The sequence below is a fragment of the Mesoplodon bidens genome (assembly GCF_964165515.1).
Source record: "Mesoplodon bidens genome assembly, chromosome: 10".
In the NCBI taxonomy this organism is placed as follows: Eukaryota; Metazoa; Chordata; class Mammalia; order Artiodactyla; family Ziphiidae; genus Mesoplodon; species Mesoplodon bidens.
Genome location: NC_138172.1, coordinates 30,180,909 through 30,199,569, shown reverse-complemented (window position 1 = coordinate 30,199,569; position 18,661 = coordinate 30,180,909). Strand labels below are relative to the sequence as shown.

At 43.1% G+C, this 18,661-nt stretch overlaps 1 protein-coding gene and 1 long non-coding RNA gene across 20 annotated transcripts in view; one reads left to right on the top strand and one right to left on the bottom strand.

The window, feature by feature from the left end:
* Positions 1-18,661, bottom strand: part of FHIT (fragile histidine triad diadenosine triphosphatase) — a 1,470,392-nt gene that overhangs the window by 958 nt on the left and 1,450,773 nt on the right. Inside the window, exon 7 of one of the 19 annotated variants that reach the window (XM_081246023.1) lies at positions 46-322. The exons of the other annotated variants lie outside the window; for them this stretch is intronic. The gene's annotated coding sequence lies outside the window, so the exon portion shown is untranslated. Of the gene's footprint in view, positions 1-45; positions 323-18,661 lie in introns of those variants that run through there. 19 annotated transcript variants of the gene reach the window in all.
* The window catches only part of LOC308623526, a 348,033-nt gene that overhangs the window by 249,253 nt on the left and 80,119 nt on the right, over positions 1-18,661 (top strand). The window lies entirely within an intron of this gene.

Below are 18,661 nucleotides of genomic sequence, written 5' to 3'. Positions count from 1 at the left end.
AGATTGCCATTAACACGTTACACGAAGCCATATATGTGGGCCAGTGGCGTGACACAGGTGGATTCCAGCCCTGCTGGTGCCCATACTCCCTGGATCTTCACCTGTTCTGTGGCTTCTGCCCACAGCCTAGGCCCCAGAGGTCAACCGCATGGTCTCTTAATCTGTTTTAAGGACTCAAGTCTTATATACAAAATGAAGCCAATTCAGACCTTGAATTAGATAAGAATAGATTCTCAAACATAGACATTATCAGAAGTACCTGGTAAGCTTGTAAGAAAAACACAGATTTCTCCAGCCTGTCCTCCACATTCTGAATTAGCAGCTGTGGAGAGAAAGCCAAGAATCTGTGCTTGTTAACAAGCCTCCATATGAGTCTGAGGCACCCGCCCCTGGATCGGGGGAATTCTTGAGCTAGTACGTAGCATGCAGAATCAGCTTTGCTTCAAGGCCAAGTTACCTGAAGGATTTAGGCCAGGCCTAAAACAAAGGACTTCTACTTATAAAATAGGAAAGTGGGGGAAGCCCTTTAATCTTACTTGCGGAAAAAAAAAAAAAAAAAAAAAGATAATTCCTAGCTCATAGAAATGTATTTCATAGCTCTGATACCCTCTCTTTACCCCAAAGGAGAAGCTGCCGGAGCCTTGGCTTCTGGGCCTTACTTACTGGGATTAGTAACGTGGGTGTGGTCAGGAGCTGGATTAGCTGGGGCTAACTTGCTTGGAGGACATTACAAGGGCAAACCATTCCAGGAAAGGGAAAATTAAATAGGAGGGGGGGGAAAGAGCAGAATCTTACAGGCTAGATTTCATCCAATTTGGGGGAGGTTGAAAGAAAGGGCTCTTAGGAGACATTAGGGGGAGCTACCATGGGTGTGATATATGAAGAGATTTTGAGAACCACTGTGGAGAAGCACAAATGGACTTTCCTTCAGGGTTTTCCAGAGACTTCAGTGAAGATTTACATGGCTTTTCACTTACTGTTTGCTATTTACGGCTTTGAGTGCAACACTGTGGACACAGACCTGGGAGGCCAAGGTGCAAAGCCCCAGCTTCCTGCGCATTCTGGTGTGTAGTTCAAGGATATGCTCAATACCTCAATACGGGCCCATTCAACCCCACTGGGTGAGGACACACGGGCACACACTTCAGCCTCTGGTTCATGGAGTGAGTTTTTAGTGAGTCTAGTGCTATGCTTTTTCTGTAAGGTCATAAGAAGGCCAGAGAGCAAAGGGCAGGCAGGGCATCCCTTTGGAATTACATCTGCTCCCTTCCAGGATCCAGAACACAGAAACCAACTCACTTCTGCTTCAGCCTTCCCACTTCGGTTCAGGATCCCCTCCCCGCCTCCCCAGGTCCACTGATGTCTGTAAGTGAGGCGTGGAAAGTAGGGGGTGGGTACCAGTCAGTTTGCATCCTCCCCACCCCCTGCAGAAGGGGGCCTGTCTCATTCCTGTGTGACGCTGGGATCTTCCCCTCTTGTTCCCAGCACCACCCCTCTTGCTTGCACACGTGCGTCATCTCCTGGTCATTCATCATTGCCCTTGTCCTTGAACGATTATTGACTCTGAGTCAGAGGCACCTGTGCAGGCCTGAAAATGGATGTGCCCTTTCTTTTCCTCCGCCTCACCTGTCGAGGGCAGATTTATGTCCTAGGAGAAGTCTCCCTCGGTTTTATTTTTGGTCTTTTGAACACTGTGGCCCTGTGTTATGTCCTTCACCCCCGCTTCCCGACACCAGCCCTGCAATTTCTGAATCTCCCTGGATGCCTGTGCGTCCATTCCTGAGCAGGCCTTCTGTCAGTCTGCTTCTGATGCTTCTGCAAAGCATGCCTCACATGGCCTTGGCATTCAAGCTGTCCGCCTGGCTACTTAAGGCTCTGTCTTCAGCAGTTCCTTCTCTCCAGCTAGCCTGGAAGCTTGTGGGAAGCAGAGTCCGCTTTTCATTGCCAGAGCACAGCGAGTGAACGTGTCGGACTTTGAGACTTGGGGCGGAAGCCCAGCCGCGTCATTTACTGGCTGCGTGTGTGTGGGGGTGACGTAAGATGTGCAAGGTTGGGGCTGCGGGAAGGACTGAGTGGGTGAACACACGTAAAGCGCTCAGAGCCGTGCCTACCGCATCAGAAGGACCCACCAGTGTGAGCCTCTGTTGCTGCCCTCATCCCTGCTTACTCTCTGTGTTGCGCTGCCAGGCGGAGGCCACCAGGCAGCAGAGGCCCACGAGCGGCAAAGCAAGTGAAAGTCAGTGCTCAGCTACAAGGGGGGAGATTCGGCTTCATTATCCAAGAGGGCACATCTGGGCAGTGGACTCACCTTGCCATCTTCTGGTTGGACTACATGTACTACGTGCCCTCCAGGTCCCCACTTCCCTTTGATCTCACCTTTAGGCAGTGGTGTTTTCAATGCCATGTGGGCGTATCAACAGATGTATTTACTGAAGCATGAAGAAGGCTCTAAGGAGGGTGCAGAGTTGAATAATGAGATCCTCGAGGTGCTTCCAGCCCATTTGGGGAAACGCATCACACAGGGTGAGGCAAGGCAGTAGATAATCGGGTGCCGGGTGAGCAGTCCAGAAAATGTGGGCTTTTGGAGTTCTGAGAACAGAAGCCCAGAATGTCTGAGGTTTGACTGATCCCCCTGAACACGTGCTTTTCAAGTATTTCTGTGTTCCTAAGGAACACAGTGAAGATGAGCTGGGACTGTCCCCTCCCCCTGCAAGGCCACGCTGGAGGAGGAACAGGTGGCATCACGGAGCTCAGAGCAGGGGCTGGCTTTACAGAGCAGGATATGGAGACAGAAGGGAGGCCCCGTGGCTCTGCAGGGTAGAAGAGATTTTTGGAGAGGGGAGCTTTGAATTAGGAAGGAAAATAAAACAGTCCGGTGGAGAAGACGTAAGTAAGTTTGGTTTGTTTTTTAACATCTTCATTGGAGTATAATTGCTTTACAATGGTGTGTTAGTTATTGCAGCTCTATTTACAATAGCCAGGACATGGAAGCAACCTAAGTGTACATCATCCGATGAATGGATAAAGAAGATGTGGCACATATATACAATGGAATATTACTCAGCCATAAAAAGAAACGAAATTGAGCTATTTGTAGTGAGGTGGATGGACCTAGAATCTGTCATACAGAGTGAAGTAAGTCAGAAAGAGAAAAACAAATACCGTATGCTAACACATATATATGTAAGTAAGTTTTGAGTAAGATCTGCTGTGTGGGCTGTAATCCTTTCGCCCATCTCTCCCTGAAACCTTCAGGAAAGTCTTTGGAGTCAATTTGCAGTTTGTTGTCCAGAGTAAGTACAGGGCAAAAGCAGGGGGCCAGGGGATCCCAGCCAGGGTCTGAACTGAACCACACCAATGTTTCCTTAAACATGCGGGCATCATCAGGCTTCCATCAGGCAGAGTCCTCTGTTTCCAACAGTTCCAACCACCCTCTGCGTATATTCAAGGGAACCTTTTCTTACTGTGTCAATGAAGGAGACTCTTCCCTATAAACCCCGTCCCTCTCCATCCTAGAGGCCCAGGGGAGGAGGCCCCTTCTGTCTTGAAGCTAAGAAAACAGATCACTGTCTCTCTTTCTAAAGATGAACCTGGGTGGGAGCTGATCCCAGGTAATCTACCTGGGTAGAGTGTCAAAGGAACTTTGGGGACCATAAAAACGCAATCTGCCTTCCTGTTTCTTTAAAGTAGTTTTTCTCACCTAGGCTGCTTTGAGGTTTAGACCCCCTGGGGAGGTCTAAACAATGCCAAGCCTTCACCCCAGCCCTAGAGATTCTGATCTAACCATCTGGAGTGTGGCCTGGACTGGCAGGGAATTATTAAGTGTGAAGGCGAAGCCTCCAAGCTTGTCTCCCTCTTCATTCAATTCCAGGGTGTGCTCCCAGTAAAATGCTCCGAAGGCCCAAAGCAATTCAGTTGCTGGAGACAGGTTTCAGGAGCCTTCAGTGGCAAATGTTCAACTTCTACTAAGGTTGTCTGTCCTCTGCCTTCTTAGCAGAGCCACGCGTACAGGACAAGTATTGTCCATCACAGGTAGTGCCTCTTGCCCACAAGGATGAATAAATTAACTAGTTTTGCATCCATCCCAAAGCTGACACAGAAATGGTTTTAAAACAAAGTAACTACACTCACCCACAAAACAAAGCTATGAGACCCTAACATAAAATTCCTCTGTAATAGCTCTTTTTATTTTTTTTAAAAAAAGTAACTCTTGGTTTGTAGCAGGCTCGAGATACAGGCAGACAGCCATGGAAAGTCATTTTGCTCACAGCAAAAGCAAGGTGAGCCATTTTCTAAGGGCAGGCACCCCTGACCCCTGCTTTTCAGCTTTTTCTTAATAAACCGGTCTCAGAAATTGGACCACAAAAGCTGCTGATGGCAATCTCTTACAGTACGTGGGTAAAAAAGAAGCTGGGGGAGAAGAAATGGGAAGGATCAGAGAGCCACTCTGATTATGAACCGAGGCGATGCAATTATCCTTCCATTTAACAGCCAGGAAGGGGTTACCCTTGCCCAAGTGCAGTGGCCAGAAACCCAGTGATGTGAGGATGGGCTCAAGAGAGCAGGGCAACTTCCCGGCACTTTTTCTCACTCAAAACTGTTCCTCTGGGCTTCCCTGGTGGCACAGTGGTTGAGAGTCCGCCTGCCGATGCAGGGGACACGGGTTCGTGCCCCAGTCCGGGAAGATCCCACATGCCGCGGAGCGGCTAGGCCCGTGAGCCATGGCCGCTGAGCCTGCGCGTCCGGAGCCTGTGCTCTGCAACAGGAGAGGCCACAACAGTGAGAGGCCCGCGTACCGCAAAAAAAAAACAAAAAACAAAAAACAAAAAAAAAAAACAAAAAACTGTTCCTCTGTGGCTGGTTACACATGCGAATCAATAAACACAACTTCCTACTATGAGAGGGTGTTACTTAACTTCCCTTTAAACAGGGTCTGTTTCCCAATCCTCCACATTTGTCACCTTGAGGGGGGCACAGAAAACAGCTCCGGGTACCATGTGGCCAGCCCCCCTCAGGAGGGGAGATGCAGACCTCTGCCCTGAGGCGAGGTTGGGGCTCACCCCGGGGCTGTCCTTATTGAGTGGCCACAGACTCAGCATTGTCACTCTTCTCTTTGAAGGGATAAATCAAACACAAAGAATATTACCCAGCCATAAAAAGAAATGAAATTGAGTTATTTGTAGTGAGGTGGATGGACCTAGAGTCTGTCATACAGAGTGAAGTAAGTCAGAAAGAGAAAGACAAATACCGTATGCTAACAAATATATATGAAATCTAAGAAAAAAAATGTCATGAAGAACCTAGGGTTAAGATGGGAATAAAGATGCAGACCTACTAGAGAATGGACTTGAGGATACGGGGAGGGGGAAGGGTAAGCCGAGATAAAGCGAGAGAGAGGCATGGACATATATATACTACCAAACGTAAGGTAGATAGCTAGTGGGAAGCAGCTGCATAGTACAGGGAGATCAGCTCGGTGCTTTGTGACCACCTAGAGGGGTGGGATAGGGAGGGTGGGAGGGAGGGAGACGCAAGAGAGAGGGGATATGGAAACATATGTATATGTATAACTGATTCACTTTGTTATACAGCAGAAACTAACACACCATTGTAAAGCAATTATACTCCAATAAAGATGTTAAAAAAAAAAAAGTAAAAAAAAAAAAAAAAAAAAGAATAGTGACCATGCAAGAAAGATGATGCCAGCGCTTGTGGCTGTGAGTGATTTAGGCAGCCCGGCAGGGCTTATCTCCTCTTTGATCCCCTCGTGTCCTGGCGAATGAAGCTACACAGGCTTTGAGGCTAGGTGTTGGCAGGGAGACGAAGCAGAGCAAACCCACCCCTAGGCAGCTCGTGCTGCTCGTGGGCATGTTCTCGTGTCCCACTGGAAGGCAGTAAGGCTTCTGTCTTCCCTGTTTGGTCCGTGGACATTCATGTCCCTATATCCGTGCCTCGCAAAGACTCTCCCTAAAAGGCTTCCTGGTTCTGACGGAGTTGATGAAGAACAGCCTTTATTTGTCTCTAAATCTTTAGCTGATATTACTTTTCCCCATGACTCAGTGGAAATGAAAAAGGATTACTTTATATTTCCTTCCGTCTTCCACGAACAAAACTAATTTTGAGAACGAAAGTCCCTACAATGTGAAACACTTTCCCTTCCTTCCAATCCTCCAAGGGGCAAAGGAAAAGCTAAGAGGCCTGCGTGCTTTGTCATTTACTTTGTCTGGCAGCTTCTTCTTATCGTGCTTTTGAGGGTGACCTTCCTCCAGCATATTCCTTCGCTCTAGTTGTGCTCTCCTGTTATAATAGAATTTTCGAGCCAAGCGTGGAACAGGCTACCTTTGATAATTAATGGCTCTGAGAGTTTGCTGAGTGTGTTAATTAATGGCACTTGTGTCTGGAGTGTCTACAACTCTGTAGTTGAATAAAAGGTATATTTGCTGAGGGATTATAGACAAATACTCAAGGATCGTGACGGTGAGAATTTGTCGGGGTTCAGCACATTTAACAGCCTAATGGGGTCATTATGTTTTTTCCTTTCCACCATTTAAAAGGCACTGAAGTTGATAGAACTGCGTTCCGTTTGCCTTGTATGTAAGCTGAGATTACAATCCAAAAAAATCCTTAGGCTAATGGGTAAAAGTCTGTTACCTGAAGCAGAGCCTCTCATCAAAAACAGAGATGATGGGGCTTCCCTGGTGGCGCAGTGGTTGGGAGTCCACCTGCCGATGCAGGGGACACGGGTTCGTGCCCCGGTCCGGGAAGATCCCACGTGCCGCGGAGCGGCTGGGCCCGTGAGCCATGGCCGCTGGGCCTGCGCGTCCGGAGCCTGTGCTCCACAATGGGAGAGGCCACAACAGTGAGAGGCCCCCCCAGAAAAACAGAGATGACATCTTTAATGTTGTATTTTAATGCTATGAAACTGATGGTCAAATAAGTTATGGTTTACTTCAATTACTCACAAATAGGCTAACGTGAATTACATTCAAGTTCTATGTGGCACCAAAAGATCAAGGGTTGAAAACTGGCAAGAAAACACAGTTGAAGGCTATTGGGAATAGAGACTATGTCACACTACCCTGCTTCTCCCGAGTTTCTAGTGCTGAGAATGAAATGCAGATTGTGAAAAGACAAAGATGAACGTATCCCGTACAGCGGTGTCAGCTGCTCATACAGGGAAATCTCTATGGCTCCATCTCTACGTGTGTTCAGATAGACTGTAAACACAAAGGGTCTAGTTTTAAGCCTGTACCATCACTGTGTGTGCCTGAGCAAGTTGTATCTGCTCTCTAGACCACAGTTTCTTCCTTTGTAAAACCACAGGTTGAAGTAATGGCTCTTTAAACTCCCTTCCAGCCCAAAGATGCTCAGAGTCTCGGATTTTTCTCAGTAGGGAGATGGAAACTTTCTCTTCCGCTGATAGGAGAGATAGCTGATTGCTCACCTTGGGGATTTAAGGGTTATTTTGTCCAGGAAGAGACCCCTGGGGAAATGCAGAGCCCTATAAATGTGCCCTGCAAGGGGGCTAGGAGGCTCACCTATTCTCCAAAGCTCAGGCGGATGGTCCAGGGGAGAAGGCCTCGAGCCAGTGTCTCTCCCACTGGAGACCTCCCCACCCCTGGCAGACAGTGGAAGCAGAGGCACTGGCTCAAAGGGTTCAACTGGAGTGAGGAGAGAGGCCCTGAAGGCTGTGCTCAGAGCTTCTCTTTTCTGGGTGGGAGGGAAAGCCATCTGTCCAGAGCATCGATTGGCCAGCTCCTGTGCTAGGGATGTGCAGCCTTACATATGGAAAACTCATTTAATCTTCACTTCAGTCCCGTGGCGTAGGTATCAGAACCCCAGTTTAACAGCTGGGAAAAAGTCACACAATAAGAGCAGGATTGGAACCAGATCTCCTTAACTCCAGAGATCAACCCCTTTTCACAAGTGCAATGTCCAGCATAGTAGCCACCACCCACACATGGTTAATGAGCACTGAAAAACGTGGCTAGTCTGAATGGAGATGGGCGGAAAGTCTAAAGTATCTACTGGCCTTCAAAGACTTACTCTAAATAAAGAATTTAAAATATCACATTATTTTTTTATATTTGTATAATTTTTATATTAGGAATTTTTCATATTATAAAGATATGATTAAATTTGGATATACTGGGTAAGTATAACATATTATTAACATTAATTTAATCTGTCCTTAACGTGGCTTCTGGAAAATGTAAAAGGACATGTGTAGCTCACATTCTGTTGCTATTGGACAGCACTGCTCTAAGACAGTATCCTGGGGTGCGGGCTCTGGGGAGAGCACACAGTGAAGCTGCTCTGGAGGTGGGGGGACCCCTGGGAGTATCTAAAGGGTTGACTTAATATTTAAGAGCATGGGCTCTGAGCTCAAGTTAGGCCTGTGACTTTTTAGCTGTGCAACCTTGGTCAAGTTACTTTACCCACCTGTGCCTCAGTTCCATCATCTACATGCCAGGAAAATAGTAGCATCTACACCATAGAGTTGTTATGAGGACTAAAGATGATACAAGTGAAGTATTTAGTGTAGTACCTGGCCCAGAGAAAGGTCTAGATGCTAAAGAAATATTGTCACTCATTCATTCACTCAGTGTTTTTGAGCACCCCTGAGATGCCAGGCACTGTTCTAAGTGCCAAAGACAATGGCCCTGTCCTCGGACACTTACTTGCTAGTGGAAGGTACAGACAAACAAATAACTCTATAATATGATGACAGGTGATCGTGAGCCCTATGAAGAAAAATAAGGCAAATTTAAGGGATAGGAGGAAATGGGGCTCTATTTTAGGTTGGGAACTTGGGGAAGGCCCTTCTGAGAAAATGACATTTCAGTCAAATACAGAATGGAGGGAGGAAAGGAGAGAATTCCAGGCAGGAGGGACAAAAAAATGCCAGGGCTCGGAGGCGGGAGCTTGTCTGACATAATCTAGTAACCGCCATGAAGCAGGAAAGCTGGAGGCGAGAGTGTGGGGCGGAGTCAGGGGAGATGAGACTGGGTCCTATCCTGAGTCCTCTGTGGCCTGCAAGGCCTCCTGTGATGAGGTCCTGGTTGGCTTTACAAAGTATAGGGGAGGGACATGATCCGATGTCCCATTTAAAAGGATCATAAACTTAACGTATTTCCTATTTTAATATGTTCATTCTTTTGTATGACCTCGGGTGAGTTTGAGGGTATAGATGTGTATTTTAAGAGTCAGGTCAACAGTTGACATAAGATATTCTATATAAAGAAGCTATATTTTTAACTGCAGCATCATGAAACCTTACCCAGAATGAGGGGAGTTCTTAGGTTTTACTGGAAATAATTTTCTTTTAAACTTTTGCACTACTTTTTATTTCCATTGAGTGTCATTCTTTTGAAGGATTAAAGAAATAAAAATTAACCACAAACAAGATCTTCAAACTTAAAAAGAAAAAAAAAAAAGAGAAAAAAAAAACCCCTGCTCAGATAGACAACAGATCCTTGAAAGGAGAGTATAAAGCAAACCCTTGATAGGGGTGTCACAGATAAATGCTGATTCACTGCCTTGAGCATATTCCTTTTTCCAAATGGATAACTCTGGAATCTGCAGGAGTCACCAGAGAGATAAGAGAGGGGCAGAGTTGTAAGGGGAGCCCTGTTACAAAGCTTCCCTTTCCCATAACTATCTGTGACTCTGGCTTATTTCTAATTCAAAAATGATTCATGCAATATCATGGGCTTTCACTTCTTCAAAACAATACCACCCCATCAGCTTGCAGCTCAGAATGCCCACAATTCTTAACTTTTTTGGAGCCTCACTGGAACACGATATGGAGCTTTAGAGGAAAATTGCTAAGAACGTCTATTTACATTCAAAGCCATTTTTTGCCTGTCTTAAAGGAATGAAAATGATGTGCCGGTTTTTATAGCCCTTCTTGACCTAAAGATATCTGCTGGTGGAAAGAGAATCCTCAGTTGGGCTTTTCTAATGCTTTAATTATGACATGATCTATCATCTTACGCAAGGACTCGCACACTTCGAAAAATCTCTTAAATATGCATTAAAATTGATTGGCTAACCCGAGACCGTGGGGCTGGCTCTTGGAGGGCATGTAATTGTCTGTGGGCATGGGGTGGTAGACACAACTGACACAAAGTCAACTACTTTATGGTGGGTTAAGGTAGAGAAATCGATTTGGCCACAGGTAGGATTGACGCTGTACTGCCGACTTGCGCAGAATGCTGTTAACACGCTTGCTTGTTCTTCAGTCAGTCGTGTTGCTTCAGATTCATCATCAGCATCTCTGGGGCAGGGATGCACTTCACCTACTGTGCCTCAGACAGTGTTGGGCTCCAAGTGGGATCTCAACAAATAGTTGGTGATTGAGTTCTAGAACCTCAAGGTTAAAGAGCTCCTCTAGGAGGCAGGCAATCTGGGCCCAAGTTGTAGCCAGGACTCTTGATGCCAAGTAAGGAAACCCCATTTCAAATGAGCCTCCAGAGAAAAGTCCCTTTTCAACCTTTTAACTATGAAGGATGGGGTGGCTGTAGACAATTCTTCTCCTCCCTTTATCTTTTGTCTCCCTTTCCTCTGGGGGATTGTCCTGCATCAGACTTCTCCAAATATGAGCAGGATGACTTACAGTAGCCTGAAGTCTAGTCTATATCACCCCTTCCAGGGCTTCTCTCTCTATGTCCATACACCGAACGGTAGAGAAGCTCTCTAACTGGCCAAGCCGGAGTCACATGCTTACAACTGTGGTTTTGGAAGAGATTGGCAGTTCCAAAGTCCCATGTCTGCTACATGCATCCTATTTTCTGTTTGACTCTCTCAACTGTTTTCTAAATGTTTTGAAATCCAAGGGCTAATTACAGACTTTTGGTGAAAACCCCTGATCTCTAAAGGAAACCCTAACTGAAAGATTTTGAACGGAGCCCTTGGGAGTCCTCACTGATTCCAGGAATGCAACATCTTATGCGTTATGGTCCACCGTGGATTAGCAGTGATTCACTCCTCTTCATCAAATGCAATTTTAGTTTTCAGGCAAATATTCAGCCCATAGACAGTGCTGCATAGGGAAACAGGATAGCACTCTTTGGCAGAGTGGTTGTGATGATTGGATAAAGTGACCTGTGCAAAGCCCCCAGCACAGAAATCACCAAATATTGGTACTTTTCCTGAAGTTAGTGAAGTAGCAAGAGTAAGCTATATCTTGCACCTCACCTTCATTGTACAACTCTTGTCTTTAGTTAGCTAGGATTTAAGCAGAGGAGGACATTTCTATACAGAGACCCACCAGTTGTACTGTAAATGTAAGTGTGGGCTCTAGAGTCAGACTGCCTGGGTTGCCCAGACTCTCCACGTATAACCTGAGAGTCCTTGGGAAAGTCCTATAGCGACCGTAGGCCTAGTTTCCACATGTGAACACTGGGACAATACTAGAGGGTTGTTGTGGGATTTAACTGAAATAAAGCCTGCAAAGCACTTGGTATAACTTGCCCATAATGAGATCTCCATAAGTGGTATCATTAAGAATCATTAATAATGAAGCATCCTCTGTGGTGGTTTCCCCTCCTCAGTTCCTGAAATAATGATCTTCTAGGCCAGTGTGGTCCCTTAAAGTCAGGGAGCATGGCCAAGACGAGGAGAATCGACTCTCTGATGTAACAGTGTAACTGACAGCAGGGGTCCAGCTGCTCGCCGCTCAAAAGCCAATAAAGAGGCAAGGTTGGTGGAAAGGAAAGTTTGCTTTAATTTGGATGCTGGCAAATGGGGGTGGGGGGAGGGGGGGTGGAGGCGGACTCCTGTCCAAAGGCCAACTCCCCCCGCCCCACCCGCCATTACCAGTGGGCAAGAGCTTTTACAGGCCGAGGGGGAAGGGGCTACATGCAGAAACAGCACAGTCAGCTCCGACAGTCATCTTGAAACTGGTCATGGGGTGGTCTGACCAGTGTCATCTTGACTGTTTTAAGTACAGTTAATCTTCAGTTCCAGTGTCGGTTTGTTCCCACTTCCTTGAGGCCAATTCTCGGAATTGTGGCACCTTCTAACATGGCTACAGTCTAGTCATCATGTAGTTGACTTCTCCCACCTCCTGGGGGTTTCAGTATCTACAAGACAGCTCACAGGATATGGCTGTGAATATTATCTATAGCCCTTGAGGAGGAACTAAAGGTTCTTGGCTTTGTTTACTAACTGAACTATTACTGTTTTGTCCTGTTTGACTGTTTCCCTTTGTTTCTGCATTTTCTCACTGGTCTGATTAAACTTATTCTTCGGCTGAAGTTTTTTTCACAGACAGAAGGCAGGCTGAGGACACGCTGGGGAAGGACCATAGGGTCCTGCTCCATTTCAGTAGTGGAGTGTCTGTGAAAAATATATGCGGCAATTATTCTTTTCTGGTAAACTTATTCTGGAATAATTGAATATCCAGCCAGCAATTAAACCATACATTAAAGTCAATCTCTTCCTTCCTTTTCTTTTGTCCTTAATCTAAATGTTTTCATTTATCTGATTTATTTTTAGTCCTTGTTACAGTGAAATATAACATATACAGAAAAGTGTATGTGTGTGTGCGTGTATAGAGCTTACAGAATTAATACAAAGCCAATGTGTCTTGCCACCCACCCATGACAAGGAACAGAACATTGCCAGCCCTTCCACCCTCTCACTCCACACTCCCCTCCCCAGTCGCAAGCTGCTCCTTGCTCCTCCACAAAGGTAGCCACTGGGCTGATTCTACGATGATTGCTTCCTTGCTTTCCATTATAGTTTTACCCTGTAAATGAATGTATCTCTAAACACTATAATTTAGTTTTGCCTGTTTTTGAACTTTATGCGAATGCAATCACACAGTATGTATTCTTTTGTGTTTCTGTTGTTCTGCATTCTTGCAGACACTTGATATTGTCAGTCTTTTACAATTTTGACTATTGTGGTGAGTATTATAGTGGTATTTCATTGTGTTTAAAGTATACATTTCCCTGATGACTAAGGATTACTGGCCATTTTGAGACCTATTTTTTATGAAGTGTGTGTTCAAATCCTTTTGTATCTTCTACTAGGCTGTTGACTTTCTCTAATTGGCTTATACATTTTTTTCTTTTTCTTTTTCCTTAAAAATATTATCTTCTGGATACTGGCCCTTCATTGGTTGTATACATGGCAAATAGTTTCTCCCACTCTGTATCTTGCATTTTTCTCTCTTACTCTCCCTTAATGGTGTTTTTGATAAACAAAATTAATTTGAATGTAGTCCAGTTTATCAATCTTTTTTTAATAATAATGCTTTCTGTCCTATTTAAAAAGTCTTGCCCTATAGCAAGACCATGACAATATTCTCCTATATTCCCTTCTAAATTTGCACTTCAGATTTTGAATTATAATCCACCTGGAACTGACTTTTGCATATGGTATGAGGTAGGGTATAGTTTCATTAGTTTTCTACATGGATATCCAATTTTTCCAGAACCATTTATTGAAAAGATTTTCCTTTCCCCATAGTTCTGTGATGTCATTTTTATCTTATATCAAGTGTTCATATATTCCTGGATCTGTTTCTGGGCTTTCTAGTTTGTTCCATTACTCTATTTGTCCTTGTACCAACATCACGCTCTCTTAACTTTTGTAGCCTTGTAATAAGTCAATATCCTTTAGAGTAAGCCCTCCTATACTTCTGTCTTGTTCTTTTAATCGTCTCTGGCTACCTTTCCATCAGTATTTTAGAACTAATTTTTCCAATTTTACCAAAAAACCCCCCAAAACCCACCACCACCACCACCAAAAATTATGGCATTAAATTTATAGGTAAATCTGAGAAGACTTGAGTCTTTATAAAACTGAGTCACTCATGTCTCCATTTATTTAATTCTTTAATGCCTCTTAATAACATTTTACTTTTCTATCTAGAAGCTCGCATATCTTTAATTATTCCTAGGCATTTGATTTCTGATATTAATATAAACTTTAAATTTTTTCATACCCTGTGTGGTTTTATGGATGGTTTGTGTCCCCCCCAAATTCACATGTTGAAGCTCTAACTCCCAATGTGATAGTAATTGGAGATATGGCCTTTAGGAGGTAGACAGGTTTAGATGAGATCATGAGGGTAGAGGCCCCACAATGGGACTAGTGTCCTTATAAGAAGAGTGAGATTAAAGCTCACTAGCTCTTCTCCACAGGAGGACACAGTGAGAAGGTAGCCCGCTACAGGCCAGGAAGAGGGCTCTCGCCAGAACCCAACCATGTTGGTGCCCTTATCTTAGACTTCTAGCCTCCAGATGTAAGAAATAATTATCTGTTATTTAAGCTACCCAGTCTATTGTATTTTGTTATGATAGCCTGAGCTAAGACAATGGCCAAGAAATTCGAAACTTGCATATGTTGATCTTATATTCAGAGGCCTTGCTAAGCTTTCTGATTAATTTAAATTGTCTCTCAGTAGATTCTTTTGAGTCTTCTGCATGCATTATATTGTATACCAGTAACGACAGTTTTATTCCTTCCTTTCTAATCCTCCTATCCTTTTATTTATTGTTCTTGCCTTACTGTACTACCTGGGACCTTGGGTACACTGTGAAATAGCAGGGCTAATAGTGCATATTCTTATCTCACAGCAGTCTCAGATGAATAGTGTTCAACATTTTATCCTTAAGTACAGATTCCTTCCTAGCTCTAGTTTTTCTAGAACTTTTATGTTTATGAAGTTGGATGTTGAATTTGATCAACTTTTTTTCAGCACCTACTGAGATGATCCTATCATTTATCCTTTATTAGTCTGGTGAAAGGCATAAGATTAGTCTAATGTGTTATTCTTTTCATAGATCGTGCACACACATTGCAATTAATCTGTCTACCTATAGGGTATCCTTTTAAGACGGTGGCATCTGTGTTTCCATGTGCAATTAGTCTATCTTTTTCCTTTCTGTTATGTTTCTGTCAGGTATATGTGTAAGGCAACTCATACAACAAATTGAGAAGTGGGAGAGGTTTTTCTTTTTCCTTTTCTCTGGCAGAATTTGTTCCACCAGTCATAAGATTCTTATTGAGAATCTTATTCAGATTCTTGTTTCTTTCTTAATTATGTGGTAGAATTCACCAGTAAAGCTATCTGGGCCTGACATTTTCTTTGTGAGAAGGGTTTTAATTCAGGTTTGAGTTCTTTAATAGTTATCAAATTATTCATATTTTTCACTTAGTGTCAGTTTGGGTAAACTGCATTTTTTTCTAGAAAAATAAATTTAATCCCAATTTTCAAACGTATTGGTCTAAGATTATTCATTATATGCTCTTCTCCTTTTTAATGACTGCAGTATCCACAAAGATGTGTAGCATATTAACTTTTACCTTTAATTTTTTTCTAATAAATGCATATGAGTCATAATTAAAAGTAAATCACCCTCTGGACACATCTTTAGTTGCATCCACAAGTTTTAGTCTTCTTCATTCAGTTCAAAATTGTTTCCAATTTCTACTTGATTTCTCCTTCTTTAGAATTCCTTTTGTATGAGTCGGATGGTGGTGAATCCTCTCAGCTTTTGTCAGGAAATATGTTTGTTTCATCTTCATTCTATAAGAATATATGAACTGGGTATGGAATCTAGGTTGGCAGCTATTTTTTTCAGCTCTTTAGAGATGTCATTCCATGGTCTTTTGATTTTTCTGTTGTTGTCTTTGGTCTAATTATTACTCCATTGAAAGTAAGTTTTTTTTTTTTCTTTTTACTATTAAATCTAACAAATTACTCTTTGGATTTGATTTTCTGCAGTTTTACGATGATGTGCCTAGGTGCATATTCTATACCCCCCACTCTGGGTTTGGTGTGGTCTTGAATAGTTGGATTGATGACTTTTGCCAGTTTTGAAAAATTCTCAGCCATTATCTCTTTAAGTATATCTTCCACAAGAACCCTATTTTGGAACTGTACATAAGTATCTATTAGACTTTCTCAGAATGTTCTGTATCTTCTGACCTCTCATACTTTTTCCCACTCTCCTTTCATCTCTTCATGGTTCATTCTGAATATTTTCATATGGCTCATCTTTAAGTTCACTAATTCTTTTTTTTGCCTGTAAAAAATATGCTGCTAAATTCATTCATTGGGCTACTGTATTTTTCAGTTATAGAATTTCTATTTGGTTCTTTTTCACATCATCTCTGTACTTTTAATAGATTCCAGCTTTCTGCTGAATTTTTTTTCAACCCGGTCCTTTCTATCCCCCCAAAAAGTAAACACAGTTATTTTAATGGCTGTGTCTGGGGATTCTAACCTTGTTTATATTGACTTGTCTCCTCATATTACTGTGCAGAGTGTGTGTATGCATGCCTACGTATACACACTTGTATTGGGCATCCTATTTGAAAAAAAATTATTTACAGAAATAATTTAAGATCTTGAATGGATTTATTTTCTTCCAGAGGTTATTTTTTTCTTTGCTTCTTCCAGGAACCCCATGGGACTACCAATTTAGAATCACCTTACTTCAATTTCTGGGACTGAGACTTTCTCAACTGCCCAGATGTTTTGAAATTGGGCTGCAGTTGTTACCAGGGCTGGTTTACATCTTTTTCCAAGGGTATCACTTTCCCAGATCTTCACATTCCCATCCAGGTATGGGAGATTTAGAAAGGGCCCTGCCATTGGCACCCCAGCTTTTATTGCTTTAGCTCCATCTGCCTCTCTAAGACTCATAGATGCCTTCAGGGGACAGGCAGCCCTTCATCCTGGGCTCCTCTCTCTGCATTTCTGTCCTTTCTTGGATCTTGACCCTGTACTCTTGTGATACCTTTTTATCTTTAACAGATGTTTTCTTATACTCTTGTGTAATTTTTCTAGTTGAACACAGTGGGTAGGTTTGGTCTGTTAGAAGCAGAAGTCACACTTCTTTTTTGGTGGTCTCAAAACAGCCTGCCCTATAGGTTTTGTTCTTTAATTACTGTTTGGACTAGTTTCTCATAACTCAAACATTTCCATCATTTATTATCTTTAAAATAGAAATCAGAGGGAACATAATGCAGCTACATGTTGGCATAGCTGATGGGCCCTCACAATCTCCATGGCCCACAATTCATTATAAATTGGAGGTAGTAGAAGATACTACAGTGTCTTCTGGATCCTCAGAGAAGTATTAAATCCAGAAGGAGCACAATTTAGAGCTGCTTTTGATAGTGTATCCTGAATTGATTGGTTGCATGCCCACATGATAACTTGATTGATGTCCCTGGAGTATCAAAATAATGGAGCACTTACTATATAAGAGGTGGCTGAGGGACAGGTTAGGCATAGGCTGGAGTGAACTGCACAAATATTAGCTAGTAGTAAATGATGAGTCAAAGATGATTCTGGTGAATTTTCATAGCCTTTCTTCATATTAACTGCCCATGACCTCTAGGAGGCTCTTTTTCCCCCACCTTCCTTTCTGGCAGAGACAAAGACAAAATGAGAAGAGTGGAAGAGTGGAGAGAAGCAAGTAGAAAAAGAAGAGTCTTGGGAGTGGGTAGACATTTCTAGAAGGTTTTTGCCACATGAGAGTATGCAGGTTGATATGTGATAAATTATCCATTTCTGGAGATGAGCTGAGGATGAAGATGATGGTGATGATAGGCTTTATCATCATTTTGCAAGATGCAAGGAAAGCTTGAAACTTTTTAAAAAATTAATTAATTAGTTAATTAATTTTTTGGCTGCATTGGGTCTTAGTTGCGGCACGTGGGATCTTTCATTGCAGTGCACGGGCTTCTCTCTAGTTGTGGCGCACGGGCCCCAGAGTGTGTGGGCTCTGTAGCTGCGGCTCGCAGGCTTAGTTGCCCTGAGGCACGTGGGATCTTAGCTCCCCGACCAGAGATCGAACTGGTGTCCCCTGCGTTGCAAGATGGATTCTTAACCACTGGACCACCAGGGAAGTCCCAAGCTTGAAACTTTTAAAAATTACTTTTGGGGTTTGGACTACACTTTTCTGAAAAAGACTCCATGCTGATGGATCATGTATTTCCAAGATTCAGAAGTGTTAAAATTGACTGCAGGACACTAGTCATTTCTACCACCAGTCGAATTAAATGTCAACAGAACAGTTCTGTAGATTCTTTTAACCATTACTGGCCTGGGAAATCTTTTGCCTGAACTATTAGGGACATTTTAGAGAAAGCTGGATCATGGTAAAGCATTTTTAAAATAATGAAACAGAACTAAAAACCCATTTTGGAGCCATGGGGTGGACTTAACTAAAAGAATGTTTATAAAGGGAGGTTTTTAAAGTAGGACTAAATGGTTCTTCTTTTGGGTTATGATAAAATAACTCATTTAATGGGACAATAGATTTGATTATTTCTAAAGTCTCTATGATTCTATGGTTTATCATTCCCAATTTAGGCGATAGGGGCTTGATTTATATTTAGCTAATCCAAATAACTGAGTTTTTAATTCCTTGCTACTGAAATTTGGTTCTGTAAACATAGTCTACACAGAAGGAGGGAAGAGGCAGCATAATCCAGTAGAAACATGGGCAGGAGAGGAAGAAAAAGCAAACTAAAATATCTTTTGTTTAAGATGATGGATCCTTTATCTAAAGAGCTTTAGAACATACTAAAGTATCACTAGCCTTAAACAAGGGCAAGGGATCATCTCTTACACTTCCGTGCTAAAGAAAATCTTTTCTTGTATCAATCTGGGGACGGGCTGAAGGAGTGC